The sequence below is a fragment of the Pogona vitticeps genome, chromosome 7 (genome assembly GCF_051106095.1).
Source record: "Pogona vitticeps strain Pit_001003342236 chromosome 7, PviZW2.1, whole genome shotgun sequence".
Lineage (NCBI taxonomy): Eukaryota > Metazoa > Chordata > Lepidosauria > Squamata > Agamidae > Pogona > Pogona vitticeps.
In genome coordinates, this window is record NC_135789.1 from 14,245,046 (window position 1) to 14,261,529 (window position 16,484).

The 16,484-nt window shown below is 58.5% G+C and overlaps 1 protein-coding gene across 1 annotated transcript in view; it reads left to right on the forward strand.

Moving 5' to 3' along the window:
• Positions 1-16,484, forward strand: part of GNG7 (G protein subunit gamma 7) — a 26,955-nt gene continuing 10,471 nt past the window's right edge. Inside the window, exons 1-2 of the mRNA XM_020780928.3 lie at positions 1-215; positions 4,712-4,797. The gene's annotated coding sequence lies outside the window, so the exon portion shown is untranslated. The remainder of the gene's footprint in view (positions 216-4,711; positions 4,798-16,484) is intronic.

Sequence of the window (16,484 nt, forward strand, 5' to 3'; positions counted from 1 at the left end):
GTCCCGCCTCGGCGCTGAGGGGCGCTCGGAGCAGATTGGCCGAGCCGGATTGTCAATCACCGTCCGGTGGTGGAGCGGCAGGCGGGAGGGGAGGGGGCCGCGCGGCGGCTGGGTCCGGGGTTCGGCAGCAGGGTGCGTTGCGCGGAGGGCAAGGCCGGCAAGAGGCAAGGCGGGCGGCTTCGGCCCCATAGGCGGCGCAGGCAGGGCAGGAAAAGGTAAGAAGCGGGAGGGGGCGGCACTCTCTTCCCCCCACCCCACACCGCCCCATCCGGATCACATGACTGGCTCCTCGGAGGGGGGGCGCGTGATGCCAGGCGGACCGCAGGGAGGGTCACGTGGGACACCTGCGAGGAGCGGGTGCCCTCCCCTCGGCTCCCGGCAAGGGGGAGGAGCCGGGGCGGATAAGGGCGGGGCTTTTCGTTGGTGGGCGGGGCATGGCCGTGTCGGAGGGTCTGGACTCTGGAAGTTGGCCGAGGGGGAGGAGCCTGCCTGTTGATTAAGGGAGGCGGGGCCTGAGCCCCAGGCGGGGCCGGGAGGGAGCCCGGAAGTTAGGGGTTCGAGTGCTGCCTTCGGCCTCTTGGCATCATGTGTGGACTGTTGGGTGGGGTGGGCTACTTTTGAGGGCTCATTGCCTGAGGGGGGTGGAATAAGCCCTGAAACACGTCAGGAGGGGCTTGAGGAGGATCCTTGTTGGGAGGTATCAAAGGAAAGGCTTGCCTCTGCCTCCAGTGGGCGGGGCCTTCGGCACCTTTGTCCCTGGAACTCTCTGCCACAAGAAGAGGAGCCCCTCCCGGGTATAATGGGACACAGTAGGGCCACTTTGGGAGGGTCTGGGGTCCCGTTTCCTGACCCAGGACTCTGGGGGGCACACAGGCCACCCTGCATACCAGCAGAGCCCCCCCAAAATAATTAGGAAAGGAAGAGGATAAATCAAGGTGTACTCCACGCAGGTGATATGGGAGTTGTGCGCACAGGTACCTGGCACATGGTGGGTTTCCAACAGATGGGATGAAAAAAGGTCTTAAAATAGACCGGGGCAGTTCTTTGAATGGATAACTTTGCAAAATGGTTAATTTGGGAGACCCGCTTCCAGGATGGCACCCGAGAGGGAAGGTCGAAGGACGGCGGCTGTCGAGTGTTTACATGCCCCCCCACCTTTTGGCACGCCTGACATCCGTGACATCTTTGGCTGCTTGTGCGTCCTGAGTGGTTCATGGTTTCATAGCCAGTGAGGGAGGCCAATCTAATTATAGGACATGCAACGTCCGTTTTTTTTTCCTCCTTCAAGAAAAAAAATTTGGCGTCTTGGCTTTTCTCGTGTTTTGGAAATGCAAGGAAGGAAAGACATATTGAAGCCAGCAAGTGAACACGACCTTTTCCCCTATGTTTTGGAGGCCAGAAGGCTTTATTCTGCAAGAAAGAATCCGTTTTCTGGCTCCTCCACCAGCGTCACTTGGTCCAGAGAGAGAGAGAGAGAGAGAGCGCAGATTAAAATCCTGTAGAGACAGTCTTGGAAAGTGGAGGGAAATCCCGTTTTTACAGCTGTTGAGTTGCTCACAATTCTGGAATTTTGGGTGGGCGGGGAAAACAGCTGGAAAGAACCTGGTGGATTAAATTTTCCTTGTGCAACAAAAATGGAAAGGGGGGAAAAGCTTAGGACCTTTTTAAGATAGACAGGTTTATTCCCTGGATCCCAAACCAGCCCTGGGGTGTACATTTGGTCTGAAAGGAACTTCGCGCAGGGGGCTCTGGGTTTGAATTTTTCCTCGCTCTTCACGCACATGACACAATCCGGCGGTTCTGGGCTGACGAACCGGCTGGCTGGGGAATCTTTGATGGGCGGGGGGGGGGAGGGAAGCTGTTCTCTTTTACTCCAAAAGGAATCCGAGGAGGGCTGTGGGCGGGAAGGAAGGGCTGCCAAAATGCTGAATGGCTTTACAGAGCAACTTTCTGTTTTGTGCACGGAAAACATCCGCTCCGTGCATTTTCGGCCCCCTTGCCCCTTCCGGGAAGGCTTGCTCTCGTGTAACAGGAGCAGCGCATCTCGAGAAGCGGCTTTGCCTGCTAGCGTGTCTCTTCTTTGGAAGCCAGACAAGGCTCTCAGTCTTTCTTTGCTTTGCTTGGTATTGTCTTTATTGTCTTTCTGGAAACAGCCGTCCTCCTTCCATTAGGAGGGACAAAAGCCATTCTGGTGGAAGTCTTTCTCCCTCTTTCTTATTCCTGGGGGGTCCTTTCCATCCCCGGAGTAAATACGGACAACCCTTTTCTGCATTTCCGGGAGCTTCGCTTTTTCCTTTTGAACGGCTCACGAGCTGTTTTTCCTCCCAAATCTTGGCCTCCGAGAAGTTAAAACCGGACTTAAAATGGGCAGAAAGCTTTTCCCCAAGCCTCGGGCAGTGTCTTGAGTTCAAACTCTTCTTCCTAAAGCTGATTTATTGTGGGCAGCCTGGCACACCGGCGGCTTCTGCCCTCCTTGGTGGCTCCTCCAGGAATCCCACCGGTCTTTCCGATTTCTGGAAGGATCCCGGGGTCCGGAGCGGTCAGGGGCCCGCCGCCTTTGGAAAAGCTGCCTATCCCTGGCTTGGCTCCTTCTTAAACAGCAAAAGTTCAGAGAGGGTGTCGCTGTTCTGCTAGCCAACGAGGGGACGTTTCTCTGTCTCCCAGCTGGACTGTAAGAGAAAGGAAGGACCGATGTCTGGTAGAGAGGGGTTTTTTTGGGGGGGGTCTCTCCCCCTCTCCGTGGCAGGACTCTCCCCACAGCTGTTTGCATGAGGGGAACGGGGTTATCCTGCTTTCGTGGCCCACAGAAGGTCCCATCTGCTTTCATGGCCTGTCTGCGGATGGAGTTTTCCCTGGAGCCCTTATGGATAAGTTTTAATAAAGCATCTCTCTGCTTCTGTGGGCATCTGTTCGTGTTTTCCCCGCCATGGTCACAATAGAGACACTCAGCACTTGACCGCCCTCCACATCCCCCTCTTGACCTTCGACGCAATTTGCCGGAGGAGGCTCTTCTTGAACCGGCCTGCTTTCGGGAACGACTCGCAAGGAGTGTGGACTCCCCCCCCCTCAGTCGCCTCACTGGTGGTGCACCACCCCGTTGCATACGTTGGCTTCCATCCCTGTTCTCCTCCGGCTGCTTCTGGGGCGGCATTTCAGGGAAATTGCAAGCCGGGATCCATGAGCCGAGCGGTGCACCTCCCAAGGGACGGGCTCGTCCAGCCGGGTTGCCAGCAAGCGCTCCGTTCTGGGTCTCCTTTGCCAGAAGTCCTCCGGCTGTTCCTCGGGGATGTGGGCCGGCCAGCCTGCCTGCCACCCCACCGACACACAAACACACGCCAACACACACCCTTGTCGTCCCCCCCCCGCCCACACAATCCAGGCTGTGGCCCCTCCCGGCCCTTGGCTACCCATTCCTTCTTGACTTCTGTTGGTCCCGCTTCTTTTGGGGCTGATGGCTGGACAGTCGGGTGGACCTGGTGCCCCAAACTGGGCACAAACGTGGCCGTGTTCGGTGTGTGTGTGTTTGTAGGGGAAAAGATGCCGGCTCTCACCCCTCCCTCGGCTTGGTCTGATTCCAGCTCTTGGGGATCTCCTCCAAGGCAGGCATGAGGCCAGGGAGGCGGGAGAAAGAAAAAACAAACAAACCCTGGAGCCGGTTGTTCTGCTTCTTCTGCCAGGGGTGGAAATCCTCCTGGCAGCTGGTGGGGCAAAATGAGATTTACCACTGCCTGAACACCTCGCTAATCTTCTTTCTAAATATTAGCTTTCTTAGGCCGTAATCTGGCATGGCCGACTTATCTTATTAAGGGGCATCTTCCCCCTCCCTCCCGCCTCCTCCCTGGGCATCCTGGAAAACTGAAAGGCTTTTAATGGTGCAGGAGGGGGGGAGATGGAGGATGATGTTCTTGTTGTCTTTCCTCCCCCTTGGGGGGATTGGGCACTTAGTCTAGTTCTCCATGAGTGGTCTCTTTCTCTTCCTCTTGCTCTTATTTTTTTTTTGTGTGTGTGCTTTTTTGTCTCCTGTTTATCCCTGAGGGTTGCCAGAAATAAGAGGGGCCAAAGTCTGCAGAAAGGCAACCCCCCCCCGTGTATGGGTGTGTTGGGAGGGGTCCTCCCTCTCGGCTGACTCCTCTCTTCCTCTCCCGTCTGGGACGTGGTCTGGTGGTGGTGGCAGCCGTGGTGGGGCAGGACTGTGGCCGGTGAGTCTCAAAGAGGGCAGGAAGGAAGAAAGGGTCTGAACCCCCCCTCCCCAGCCCAATGGGGGCCAGCGGGCCAGCCCCAGACACAGCCACGGGAAACGGGACCGACGCTGCTTCGCTTGGCGTCCAGGGTGGCACTAAGGGTAGCAGATTGTGGTTTTTTTTTTTTTTTTTTTTTTAGCAAAGCACTCTTGAGCTTTCCTTATAGGGTGGGTGTCGATTCTTCTTTGGGGGGCTCACGGTGCCAGATTGCCTGTTTTTTTTTTTGCCTTGAAAATCACCCAGGAGCTAAACCCAGCCTTTTTTTGTGGGGGAACTGCACCGGGAAGACCCTCAACAGGCTAAGGAAGAGGAGTCACAGCTAGGATGGGGGGGGTCTCCTCTGGGACCCATCCCTCCCCTCCCTCCGGCCACTCAACCTCCCTGCCATTGCCAGCCGATCTCGTGTTGATCTTGGTTGTACGGCTCATTTCTGCTTCCCCCCCCAACCCACCCTCTTCTTTATCTTTTAGGAAACTCAGATTTCAGCCCCGTGGGAGGGCAGGCGGGAAGAGCACCCCAGAGTTTGAAAAGTGGGCGTCCGGCACCTACCTGCCAGGTAAGGCGAGCGGGAGGTTGATCGGTCCCTTCTCTCTCCTGTATGGATCGTGGTCCCCGGGGAACGTTGGCCATCTTCCGGGCCCCGTGGAGAAACCGAGTCAAATGCCACGGTGCTTGTGTGTGCCAGAGAAGATCCAGCCAGAGGCTGCGAGAACACGATGGAAGGAGTAGCCACTTTGGATCCCAAAATAGTCTTAAGGATCTTAACCTTTTAATGGGCTTCTCCTTTTACCTAGACTGCGTATGCGGCCACCGTTTTAAATGGCACATTGCTCTGATGGGAAGAAAAGGAGAAAGAAAGAAAGAAGGTGCATCAGAGCGGTGGGGTCGGGTGGGGGAGGGCAGAGCCCCAAACCAGCGGGGAGAGAGGGAAGGGGGAACCACGATCCCCTCTCCCCCACCATGAGCTGCAGAGCAGTGGGTGGGTGGGTGGAGATCCCTCTCTGCTTATGCGCTTTTACTGTTAGCCCAGTGGTGCTCATTTGCTTGGCAAGCCTTGAGCAAGGTCTGTGTTGCCTGATGGTTTTTTTTGGGGGGGGGGTGTCTCCCGGCAGAGTAAGGGGCCGAGGTCAGGCTGGCAGGTGCCATCTGGGAACCGGGTGTGTGTGTCCTTTCCCATCTTTTTCTCTACATCGACAGATGCCGTTGCATGCATCCCACCGGTGGGCGGATTCAGAGGTTCCCCCCCCCCAGTGGATTTCTCCCATCATCTCCAGGCGGGGCTGATAAAGGATCCGTCGGTCCGTCCGTCCTTCTCGAGACCCGTCTGGGCAGAGTTGTGAGGGTCTTTGGGGGAAGGCTTCCTGCTCAACGGGGGTAACGGCCCCTCTTTGGCCCCCAACTCAGCCCATTTGATCTTATTCTCCAGGTGGGACTCCGGGGGAGGGGGACCCCATGGGAGGGGAGGCTGTAAGACCTGGGGGGGGGCCAGGGCCGGTGCCTGGCACGGAGGCCCCCAGAGGAACCTGCGCTCTGTAGACTCACGAGGAACCACCTTCTTAGGGAGGCACCGACAGTTTGGAACACCCACCCACCCCCGTAGCAACGACAAGCAGTAACTTTGGGGGACCCCTAGGTCTGCCCCTGACTCACCCCCTTGCCAGAAAGGATAAACATGCCGGCAGGAGGAGGCTGGCTGGTCCATCCACCTCCCGCCCGCAGCTCCGAGACCAAAAATAATAATAATAATAACCAGAACCCGAGAACCACCAGGATAAGATGTGGAAGGCACACATACCCTGGCAACCGGAGGAGACGAGAGGGGCGCCTGCCTTCTCCCGATCCGTGGCTCCCGCCTGTGGTTCTCCACCTCTCCGAGCATCATCTTCCAAGGACAGCCCAGAGTATTAATGGGTCTGTGGAGGCAGCCCTCCCTCCCTTTGTTCAGGTAGAGGCTATTTTTAAGAAAGAGCTCATTAGCTTTGGTGGGTCTCAGGTGTCCCTTGCTAGGGCGCTTTTGTGTGTATTGTGGTGTGTGTGTGTGTGTGTAAGGATGTCCCCAGGATCCAGCCGTCAGTCAGAAATGGGGCGCCAGGGGGCAGCATCGGTCCACGGGAGGCAGGCTGAGCCCAAGCTGACCAGCCTGGCATTGAGAGTCCATCCAGGCGCTTCCCTTTGTCCCCCCTCCAACCCGGTTTTCCAAGAGCCTTTTATTTTCCTGCTCCCCTCACCTCCCCACCCCATGGGGGGGGTCAACACCTGGCTCCGTTCTTTTCCCGGTGGGTTGGAAAACGTCTTATGGCTGGAAAACTTTCCACGGCAGTTTTTTCCCTGCGAAATTTTTTTCCCCTACCTAGTTGCTTCTGAATGTTCATGAGTAATGGGGGGGTGAGTCACACACCCCCCCGTTAAAGCACTGACATAATGAGGGAAAGCCAAGTGTGTCATCATCCTCATCACCTGGTTCAGCGAGGGTGGCATCTTAAGGTCCGGTTTTGGGACCAGCTCTGGGAGGACCTGAAGATCCAGATGTGTATGGGGGACGGATGGAGGACAGGACAGGATAATTTAGTGTGTGGAGTGTGTGTGTGTCAGCTGTTGGCCCGCTGGCCGGAGGTGCCCATGCCAGCCTAGTTTCTTCCCTACCCCCTTGTCTTGAGTGCCCTCCTCCCGAGGCTGTGTGCGTCTGTCTCTGGGGTGTCTCCCTCTCTCGCCGTGACCTCGTGGCCCCGAAGGCAAGCGGCCGGTGAGCCAGCCACGCTGACACACTGCCTCGGGTGGCGTTCCCATGCCTCACGGCGTGGCTGCCTTGTGAACCTGGGCAGGTGATCTTCACTTGCTTCTCTCTCTCTCTCTCTGACTCAGCTAACGAGGCCTGTCCTAACGAGCCCGGGTTAGAACGGCGTGCCGCCGGGCGCCTGCCTCGTCCCAGGAGGCTGACTCGGTGTCATGTGGGGCCTGAACACACCTGGCCTCGTGGCGCATCAGCTGGGGCCCTGGCACCGAGGCTTTTGCCAGAGGTGGGAATGGGGGGGGCGGGAGGGCCCGCTGGGTGCAGCTCACAATTGCCCCCCCCCGGGGTCTCTAGGGCTGGATGCGCCAATTTCCCTAAAGAAGGAGCCGGGGAATGGCCCCACTGTGTGTGTGTTTCTGTGTGTGTACGCATGAGGAGTGAGGGCTTTTGTGTTTTCCCTTCTGGCCGGGGAGGAGAAAAACAGGAGGAGGGAGGACACTCCGGGCCCAGAAGGGGGGTCAGCCGAGCCAGAACCCCCCCCCCCCGGGGGTGGGTGTCAGCCTTATTTTCTTTTTAGCAAACCACAGGTATTTGGTGTGCGGCTGGAGCGAAGGTGGCCCGGAGGAGGAAGAGGAGGTGGTGGCTCTGGGCTTTGCATCGGCCGGAGTTGAACCTTCCTGCGGGCCCCCCCCCCCTTTGCATTTTCACCTTGTCTCCGTTGCTCACTGCCCGGTCTCTTTAGCTGCTGGGGGGGATGTGTGCGTGTGTTTTGCGCTCATCCCAGGGTCTCCATCCTGCCCCGAAATAGGTTTGGGGGCGGCCAAGTCTGCTTTACCAGGACTTTGGGCCCCCGTCCTTCACTGCAGCAGCCCCCACCCACCCCACACCGGTTGTGCTTTAGCCTCCAATGGAGCTGAGCCATCTCTCTGCGTCCCCCCCCAGTTTTGCCCCAGGCCTCCCAAAGGCTGAATTAGAAACCCCAGAGATCTCAGGAACACCCCCCCACACACACACGCATGCCTTGCAGCTCCAAGCCTGAGTCTCCAAAGCCCCGTCTGGGGTGGAGGCCTCCTTTGGCCCCCACCTGGGTGTCCTAAGAAGCCTCCCCCCCCCCCGTGGCCACCCCAGCCTTCCCAAGAAAGGGCATTGGGGTCACCCGGATGGGGGGGGCAAGCCGGAACCGCCTCGTTGCCCTTGACACGCAGGAAGTTACGAAAGGCACCGTGGGTTGCGCCAGAGGTGCCACGTCGGGCGAAGCGGGGGCTTGTAAGGAAGACGCCAATCTCCGGTTTCATTTCCTGCCCCACACGTACGTACGTAGGCCCACAAACCCTCCCCTCTCCGTCCCTACAGAGCCGGAAGGAGCGAAAGGGCTCTGGAACCCCCAGCCCGGCTTGATTCTTGGACGGGATCCGTTCACAGAGCCCCGGCTGGCCCTGCTCTCCCCCCCCCGAGGCCATCCGCTGAGGGGGGGGACCCGAAGGCCCTCCCCGACACCCTTCCTTCCCTCTCGGGCCGGCTGGGGTGGATCTTCGCTCCTGCCCCTTTGGGATGAGGCGCTCAGTTTCTTCTTTCCAGGAGGGAATTCCTGAGGTCTCGGACTTCAATGCCCATTGTCCCCTCCCATTGCAAGTGGGGGGGGGCCCATCAGAGATGGCCTTGGTCTCCTCGTGTACAAGGATACCCCAAAGTTTGGGGCGAAGCGGCCTCCTCTGCCGGCTGATTCAGAGGCATCACCCTGAACGTGACCCGCCTTCCGCCTGGATTGCATAACTGGGACGCTTCCCTCGGTGCTAATTGGCCTCTCTCGTTATGCAACCGCCCCCGTTTTCTCCCTGGCGCTTTCCAAACCGGGACAGAGTTTTGGGGTTTTAGAAAGGAACAGAAAGCCGCCCGGCGGGAGAGGGGACGTCTCGGGGCAAGCCTAAGGCAGGGGTGAAGGATGACGGGGGGTCCTTCTCCCGGCCACTGTGTTTATAACAACAAAACACGACTGTACTTGGGTTTGTTTACTATTTGTTTCCAAGAGATTTATATCAAGCTTTCCAGCTCCCTAAAGTTCCTGATTCTGGAACACATCCATGGGAGTAAAGGCAAGGCAGTCCATGAAAACCTTTTTTTTAAAAAAAGGTTCAGAGCCAGGATCCGTTCGGTTTAGCCCACGATAGGAACCCGATACAGAAGAGAGAGGCCCAAGGGTGGTGGAGGGGACAGACCCGGGTTCGAATCTCCCCTGGCTGAGTAAAAAAAAAAAGGGGGTGGCAGGCGGGGGGGGTTTAAGCCATTTCTCTCATTTCCGCCTGGCCTACCTCACAGGCCGGTTGCCCTTCGTCTGTTTCTGGAAGGTGGGGTTTTTTTGGGGGGGAGTGAGCCAAGCCCCCCCAGGGTGTGAGACAAAGGGGCTGCCCAGCCCAGGATGAGGCTGGCGTGACTCCCCTCAAAGTGTGTGTGGGGGATTCAGAGCAAGGCCTTTGTGTTTTTAAACGGTACCCAAGCTGGCCCATTTTGGGGGCTCTCTCCGGAGGTGCCCATCTTCAGCCACCTACCCCAGGGATGATGGGCTGGGGCCCTGGGCTTCCTCTTCCTGCATCCGAGGAGGGAGGTCAGCCGCTAGATGGCAGTGGCGCCTTTCCTGTCCCCTCCGCCAGCGGAGGCTCTCCTTCCCAGGCAGTTTTTTTTCCCCCCTCTGGCTGGAGCATGCATCGCTCAAGGGCCTGATCCACTGCGGCCTAGACAGCCAAGCCATCTAGGAGAGGAGGCGGTGGGGGTGGGAGGAGGCTGGGTGGCATTTTGCAACCCACGGGCAAAAGAGAGGTCTGATGAAGGGAGAGCAGCCGCCCCGGGCAGCCATGAGCTTTGGCACCCCGTCGTGGAGGTGGTGTCTCCCTCCCGGTCGGATCCGACCCTCCCTTCCCTTCCTGCGCCAGTGGATCTGGCCCCTGATGGAGCCGCCTCCTTTCTCCTCCTGGCTAAGATTGTTGTTCCAGTTGGCCCCTGTCTTGGTTGGGAAGCTTCCTGTTCACAAGACTGGCGGTGCCCCTACTCAGACACGTGCCGGGCACCGGGGGGGGGGGGGCGGGGGGGGAAGCGATGGGCTGAAAGAGCAGGACGGCCTGGCGGGGTGTCCGGCTTGCACGTTGGTCCTCTCTTTTGTTTGCTTCCTTCCTCTCCCTCCCTCTTCTGCAGCCGCAGCTGCTCCTGGCTTCTTCTCTGCAAGGCAGTGGTTAGGGAAACCTTCTGCTCTCTGTGTTTGGAAACGGGGGGGGGGTGCCCCTGCCACCCCGCCCTCCTGTGCCCTCTCACATTGAACAGAGGGTGCTTTCCCCATTAGGGTTAGCATCCTTTCCTCCTGCGTCCCGCCTGCCCTGCCGTGGCACACGTGGATCTTCTCCTCCCCACGGAATCTGCACCATCCCTAGCGAGCGATTGCACCATCGAGCGAGGACCCGAACCCGACTCGCCCCAGTCTTTTCTCTTGAGTTCACCGTTCCTGGAGAGGAGCGGGCCCCCTCCGAGACCCTGGGGGCTGCTGCAGGGCAACCGTCGGCTCCCTTGTAGACCTTGAGGGTGGCCTAACCAGCCTCCGGCTCCCCACGCCCAGGGTGCTGGTGATGCTGCAAGGTGGCCCTTTAGGACCAGCCGGAGGGCGAGCGAGGGCCCCGCGGCAAGGCCCGGTCTGTCCAGGGGAGTGCCAGCCACCTCCTCTTGGAGAACGGCCGCCCTGGCTGCTGGAGCACTTGGGGGGGGGGGTTTCACCGGGGAGCCCCCAATCCCCTCTGATTCAGACTCGGGACCACCTCTTCTCTGTGCCGTCTGCCGGGCTTGCCGGTTTTCATAGAGACCCTCTCTGGCTTATGGCCGGGGGTGTGAGTGTGGGTGTGTGGGGTGGGGAGAGGGGAACAGCCCAGCCAATGACCCAGGGGTGCACCTTGAGCAGCCCCCTCCCGACCTGATGGCTCTGTATTTGCAGCGCCTGTCCTTCCCCGCCCCGGCCAGCTCTTCTAAGGTCAAGTGAGTTAAACCCCAGAGGAGATTTCAGGACAGGCTGTTCCGTAAAAGGCTTCCCTCCTGGCGTCCTTCCCCCCCACCCTCCAGCCCTAATTGGTCAGCCAGTCATTATATATATGTGTGTGTGTGTGTGTGTGGCTTCTTAGAAGCACGAATGCCCTGAGCCTTCCACAGAGCCGGCTTTCCAGCTGCAAGTTTTCGGTGTGATCTGGGGCTTGTCCAAAGTTGGTCCCTGGAAGAGGACTGCCCGTCTCGCTGGCCAGCATATTGCACCGTAGCTCTCCACTCTGTGGGGCAGGGATGGCGGGGGGGGGCAGGTTCTCCTTCCCCCTCCAAGGTCTGTCTATCAATTTGCTGCAGAGTAGTTACCTCCTTTTCTTTTTTCCCCCCTCCCCTAGTGCAAAGGAACCACACGCTTGCTGCAGCTCTGATCTGCCCCGAGCCCGGCCAGGAACGTCCCGGGCTTGCCAGGAGGGGCCGGCGGGCAGAAAGGACTGGCGGCTCCCCAGAGCCTCCGTCTGATCTCCTCTTCTCCCTCGCCCGCCTGGCTGGCTGCTGCCTGCCCTTCCCTGGCAGGAAAACTCCAGCCAGGCATTAGGTGTCTGGTGATTTGGAAATAACAACATGTGAGCAAAGGGAGATGGGATGGTGTGTGTGTATGCATGCACATGTGCAGAAGTGCCGTTGTGCTGGGCCACAAGGAGAGGTAAAGGAGGTCACTCCCCCCCCCCGCCACTCCGAGCCCACCGGCCGCCACCTGCATTGGCTGGCCAGGTGGTTCCTCCTGGCGCCCCCCGCGGGAAAGGCCACGAGAGAGAGAGAGAGAGAGAGAGAGAGAGAGAGAGAGAGAGAGAGAGAGAGAGAGAGAGAGAGAGAGGCTCCTGCGTGTGGGTTGCAGCTTGTCCTTCCTGGGAACGGCGCGGCCAGGCAGAATACGTGCTGTGCCAGAAAGAGGCAGGAACTGGGCCAGGAGGGTTTGCTTTGTTGGCAGGCTGGGGAGGGGAAGCCACCACCGCCACCACCCCGGCTCCTTCGCAGGGATCCCCTGCATGGTCTCTGTGCGGGGATACATGGGTGTGTGTTTGTGACTGCAGGGGGATTGTTGGCCTACCTGTGGGGGCCAAGCAGCCCCCTGAGCCTGCGGCTAATCCCCTGCCCGATGAGCCATCTGCGACTGCAAAAGGGGGGGGGGGAAGAAAAATAACTCGTCCAAGGCGGGCACGTTCCGCCTGTTCTGGTCCTCCTCAAACAGAACAGCCTGTCCAAAAACCCTCGGGCTGGAACCCTCACTCAGCCGGGAGCCTTTCCAGGCCGTTTCCAGAAACAAAATAAAGGCAGTAAAATATATAGATTGTGCATTCCTTGCACCCTCCAGTGCAGATATATATTGGGGTTTTGCTTTGAGGGAGAACCCATGACGGGGCATCCAGGACCAGTGACCTTTCCTAAAAGGTCATATCCTGCACTGGAGGGTGCAAGGAATGCACTGGCCCGAAGCTGCCCCAGGCGGAAAGAAGGAGCCGCTGTCTCTCACCCCCCTCCTGAAAATCAGTGACATTTCCCAGGCTGTTTATGGGCAGAGCGGAGGACAATCTAGATAACAGAAGGGCGGGTGGGTGATCTTTCTTCCCTGCCTGGCCGGCTGGCCACGGTCCCCTCCAGCTGCTGTTGCTGGTGGTGGGTGATGTTTGCTTCTGTCGCCTCCCACCCGAGGCCCACAGCCTCTCTGACTCATCTGCTCTTTGAGCGAGGAGGCGGACAAACAGCCCCGCGCGCGTTTGCCGGACGGAGGAAAACAACCGCACTGATTCAGGGAGCTCTCTCGAAAGGTCCTGAGTCAGCAGCGGGTGGCCCTGACCTCAGCCGCTTGGAGAGGAGGCTGGAGGCACCCGAAACGTGGCCGAGAGCCAGGACGGGGTGGCACTTTCTCGGTGCCACAGGCCACTTTTTGCCAACGAGCCCCGTGCAAAAAATAATAATAATAAAAGTCTCCCCAGCCCAGCAGATCTGACCCCAGCCTGGATGCAGACGGTCCCTCCACTCCGTGGCCGTTGTCCTTGCTCTGGAGGTGTCACTGGGGGGGCAGCCTCTTCTGATGGGGTGCCTCCATCAAGACTCAGACTATTGAACCCATCATTCCCATGGAGCACAGCTGGGGTCTGCTCAACATTTGGGGGAGGAGGAGGGGGATCTGGAGGTGGGGGTGGTTTGCTCTGAGTTTGCACGCATCCAGCGCAGCCAGGATTGGCTTCGCTCTGTTTAGCTTCAGGTATTCTGGAGCTTCCTGGCTCTTGGTGCAAATCCACTCCCGACTCCTTCCAAAATCCGATTTCATTTATTTGCATCCTGCTTTGTTTCAATATCTACATATTCCAGTATCTCTCTGCAGCTCTCTTAGCCTGTGATAGTCCTGGGGCAGGTGAAGAAGGTGGAGGGCAGGTAGCTCCAACTTTCTTGCAGGAAAGAGGCAGGCAGGTCGCTGGCCGGGGTGGGCGCTGATTCTGGGTTGGGGGGGATGTCAGCGGGCTGCGTGGGATTGGCCCCTTTCTCCCGACTGGAGTGGCCCCCGCTTCCCAGGCTGCCTCCTGGCAAGCCGCCTGTGCCTGCCCTGCCCAGCCGGGCCCACGTGGAGATCCAGAACAAGGAAGACAGGGAGGGAGGGAGAAAGTGTGGCAGGAGCCGTGGGCTTTGTCTCTCTCTGTGTGGAAGCCGCGTACTATTAATACGCTTGTGCTATAAATACACTCCCTGAAAGCTGTCTTCGGTTTTTCCACGGCCGCATTCCTCTCTTTCTCCTGCCTCTTTTCCTCCTCACTCGTTACGTCACCGTAGGAGGAGGAAGTGATACCCATAATGGGACTTAGCTGTTGGGCTGGTGGAGTCGAGTGTTTCCCCCTGGTTGGCAAAACCTGGCATTGCCCCCATTTCTCCTTTACAAGGCAAGAAAACCACCTACTTGCCCAAAGTGGTCCTCACGAGCGGGCAAGCGGGAGCAAGGGCCCTTCTCCGGAGGGGAAGCCCGGCTGTCAGTGCTCTGCAGAAGTAGAGGCGATGGAGACGGTGAGGTTAGCCCTCCATTGCCTACCCGCAGGCCGGAACGCGGACGGGCTCCTCTACAACATTTAGAGGGGCAGAGATGGGGGGGTCGTGGGAGGAACGAACCCCACGGTCTGTCCAGAGCTGTGCCGCGTCTTGTACAAGACACGGCAGAGACAGATGGTGGGCTGCTGGCTTCCCCAGAGCAGCCTGTGTATGTGGGATCGGCAGCCACTGCGTGTCCCAGGCTGGCCATAAAGACAGCGTGCAGGCGAGGCGTAAGTGAGTCACTCCTTTTGTCTGAGCGAGAGGGGCTTTCCAGCTTGCGCTCCTCTGGAGCAGGGAGCTCACCAAGCGTGGGTCTCTGCCCACGCGCCGCCCGGCATCTCTGCCAGGCTTCCCCAGCCCGGCCGGTGATGCGCGCGGCTGATGCAGACGCCTACAGCATCAGAGCCCCCGTGGCCTAGGCATGCGCACATATTTGTTCCTTCTCCTCCGCTTGGAGCAGCGCAGGGGAGAGACGTCGGCTGGAGAATTAACAGCTCTCTCTCTCTCTCTCTGTCTCTTGGGGTTTGGTCCCCAACAATGAGCGGCCTCTACAGCAGCGTGGCTGAGGATGGATGAAAAGGGGCAGGGGCGCTCGGCGGCTGACGTCACCGCTTTTGATCCCCGCGTGCTTGTGCATTGGAAGCAGCTTTGTCCATCCTCGCCGCCCGTCCTCGCCTGTGAGATAAGTCATGGCTGGAGCGGAGGGTGGGGAACGCGTGGCTCCCCAAACCCCAACCGCACAGCGCACCTCTTCACAAGTCCTCTCCTGGGGCCAGGCCTCCGAAATCCATCCTCTCTCTGGCCCATTCTGGGCCTGATCCCATTCCATAAGGCACCTGCCTGCCCTCCTCTCTCCTGGCTGATTTTTACACACACACACACACACACACACACAATGGCTTTCTGAGCCTGAAACTCACTCTCTCTCTCATCCCTCCATTCTTTTCTCCCCCGTGTGCCTTCTCTCCGGCTACACCTTCTCCCGTGGGAAACGGCGGCCGCCGAAGCAGCCAAAACTTGGGAAACAGTGCCAAGCGGGAGCAGCCGCGCTGTGCCTTTAAACGTACCCTCGGGGCCCGACCTGCTCCGCTCAGACACCGCCTGACGGCAGGGATCTCTCCTCCCGCGTTCTCCCTTCCAGGGCCAAAAGGTGCCGGATCGGTGGCGAGGCTGGAGATGGCACCTTCTGGGCCCACCTTGGCAGCTGGCGCTTTCCCTCCGGGGCGCTTGGCATCAAGGCTGTAATTAGGGCTTCAGAGCAAGACGGGGTGCGTGAGAGAATGCCAGACTGTCCGTCTCTAGTATCTAGTCATTGGTCTTATTGATTTAGGTAGGGTTTTAAAAAAAAGTATATAGTGTACTAATCGCTGTTCTAAAATACGCTGCATTAACCAAAGGTGTGCAAAATCATACCGGTTGCCCCGGGTTCTGTCTTGTCAGTTTGACCTGTCCCTTTTCTCTCGCTTGCCGGGGTAGGGGGGATTTTAAAAATAAAAATACAGTAAACACATTGATGGGTTTTTGGTTCGGCCTTTGTTATCCGTATTCTGCAGGCTTAATGAAAAGGGGAGGTTTTGCATCCCATCATTTCTGGAAAGGGGGATCGGTTTAGTGAGCAGCAGCTGCCCATCCCGCCAAACTGCACCCACAGGTTTCCGGGTGGGGGGGATCGTAGGGCCTTTGAGCCATGTCCTTTTGGAGCGTCATGGAGGGGGGAAATTCCACACATCCCGGCCTGCCGTTTTTCCTGGCAAGCTCTGGTCGCCTGGGCAGCCTTCTCTTCCCCTTTTGCCCTTCAACGGCCTGCCGAGAGCTGAACCGGTTGGGTCCCTCCTCCAGCGAGGAGGGTGGCTGGCCTCGCCTGGGGGTCACCGTTTTCCAGAGCTGTTGGTTGCCCTCTCCGGATTTGTCTGTGTTTTTCCAGGATTCATGTGCTTTTTTTAAAAAAAAACAGATTCTCCATGCCCTGCCCTGTCACCCGTCAGGCGGATTGAAACTTTCCAAACATGGAATGGGCATTTATTACAATCCCATACGTGCAAAGACCCCAGATTTGGTGGGTGGCGTCTGACGGGGGAGCCCGGCACGAGGTTCATGCCTCCTGGCTGGCTATTTCCAACTTTATAAGATATCCAGACCAGTTTCCCAGCATCCCCTGGTCCGGCCAGCCCCTTCTTGAGCCCCCAAGGGTGCCCCCTTTGGAGGGATGGCGCATGGGAGTTGTAGTCGAGTTTCATCTGGAGGGCCACAAGCCCGCAGCCGAGGGAGGGAGGGAATGGGTGACGGTGGCGACTTCCATACAAGGCTGGCCGAGAGCTCCCGGCTTCTGTTTCTCTCTCTCTCTGTGTGTGTGGATAAATAAACCGTGATTCATGCTTTCTCCCTTTTGTTGCCTTGCCGGAAGGCTGTGTCTGTAAGGA